The following is a 1,880-nucleotide window of genomic DNA, read 5'->3' as shown; positions in this document are numbered from 1 at the left end:
GTATATTAGAGAGGAATCATTTTTTAACTATTCATTTTTGAAAAAAGATTCAATGCTCTGTACAAATCAGTTATCAGATGAAATTTCAGTCACTTCTTAGTTCCAACTGAGGGAAGATTTTTACTGACATATCAACCTATTTAATCTATCGAGAAAATTTAATCTCTGAATTATCCAGGGAAGCTTGCGGATGGAAATAATGAAATGTTACAAGATGTCAAAAAGTTGGAATTGAGTTCAATTTGATTTTAAGAGGAAGTTTGGGGATGCTGCTGGTTTCCCTGGATTTGAGGCAATATTTTTTGCCTCAAAGATGTAGCCTTGCAACCGGGCATTAAGCGACCCTTCTTCAGGGTTAGATGCAATGAAATGACTTGGAGAGAGGACCCCGTCGCCTCCGGCAGAAGGCAGAATGAAAAAGAACTGAAATAAACAGGAGCCAGAGGAAGATCAATATTCACGAACATCTGCTAGGCCTTTTTTTTTTTAAAGCAGGAAAACATGGCACAAAGACGTCAAGGGACTTTGTCAAGATCTCACCGAGCGCGTGGACAGAATCAGCATTAGAATTCATGTCACAATTTTGGTTGGAGGTTTATGGACTGCTTCTTGATCTACCACCTCCTCCTTCCACATTGATGCTCACCAAGAGAGCAGAAATGAAATGAGAGTCAAATATATTTGCAGATAGTTGTTGACTGGGAAGCTGCCTTGGAAAGCACAGTAGGATGTCCCCCCAGGCCCCCCTTCCCCCCCAAAAAAATCCTGAAACTCATGCGACTCACGGATTCTTTACCAGATGACTAGTAAAAAAAACTCAAGTAAAGGCAGCAGGATCTTGTTAAACCTAAAGGGAATGAGGTCAGCATCGCCTCCTCTCCCATGTTAGGGAGGATAAAGCAAAAACATAAACCTTCTGTTCATGAACAATAATAGCCAGATTGAACCAAGGGCAATGGCCCACACTTGTCCTCAATTCAGGGGGACAGTCCTGCCTCTTGATTTGTATCATCCATTGGATATTAGTCACTACTTGCCTGGGGAGGAACAAATGGGGTCCAAAGACCACTGCTCAAACCTGGGAGAGAGAATGATGTCCTGCATAAAGATGAAGATAGGAGAAGGGAAGCTCTCTTGCAACATAACTCACCACGGTCGTAGCCTGCTAGTCTGCTTCTAAGACCATGGTAAGTCCGTAAGCCTTAGACATGAAGGTGTGTGCTCGTTTCAGCAGCACATATACAAAAATTGGAACAATGCAGAGAAGCTCGCATGACCCCTGTGCAAGGAGGACATGAAAGTTCATGAAGCGCTCCATATTTAAAATAATAAAGGCACATGACTGACAGCAAACGGTTTGCACTACTCATCTAAAACTTTGCAGTTCAAACTCAGCCAGCTGTATTGTGGCAGAAAGGCCCGGAGACCTGCTTCCTTAAAGACGACAAGGAAGAAAGTCCTGTGGAGGATTTCGACTCGACTCTGACTCAACGACAGCTTTGTTTTGTTGGCGTTGTTTTTAAGTGAAGATATTTTAGAAATGGCAGCTGCAGCCCAGAACTGCCACAGCCTTAGAAAATGATCTTGGATAACATTCTTCATTACGGCATTTGCAGGCAGAATGAGACGTGGTCAATGAACACATCCCCTATGCTATAAACCCTTTTGTAATGTGATGCAAATTCTAGCCTCTATACCTGTGGTTATGATCCTATTTTGGTGGAATCCCTGTTACAGAATTAAGAAAAAAACGTATTCTAAGTCTTTGCCTTAGGAGAGGGTAGGACTCAAGTTACCATCTTTTTTTCCTTGGGGTATGATCTGCTAAAAGACAAAACCATGCCTCCCTGCAAGAATGAGCCAGCTCAGAAACAGGACCC

At 42.6% G+C, this 1,880-nt stretch overlaps 1 non-coding gene across 1 annotated transcript; it reads left to right on the top strand.

Moving 5' to 3' along the window:
• The first annotated feature begins 1,218 nt into the window (after positions 1-1,218).
• Positions 1,219-1,324, top strand: LOC142447520 (U6 spliceosomal RNA). Its single transcript, XR_012784217.1, has one exon. It is a non-coding gene; the product is annotated as a U6 spliceosomal RNA (small nuclear RNA).
• The last annotated feature ends 556 nt before the right edge of the window (positions 1,325-1,880 follow it).

Source organism: Tenrec ecaudatus, chromosome 4 (assembly GCF_050624435.1).
Source record: "Tenrec ecaudatus isolate mTenEca1 chromosome 4, mTenEca1.hap1, whole genome shotgun sequence".
Classification (NCBI taxonomy): Eukaryota; Metazoa; Chordata; class Mammalia; order Afrosoricida; family Tenrecidae; genus Tenrec; species Tenrec ecaudatus.
This window is presented reverse-complemented; position numbering and strand designations above follow the sequence as displayed.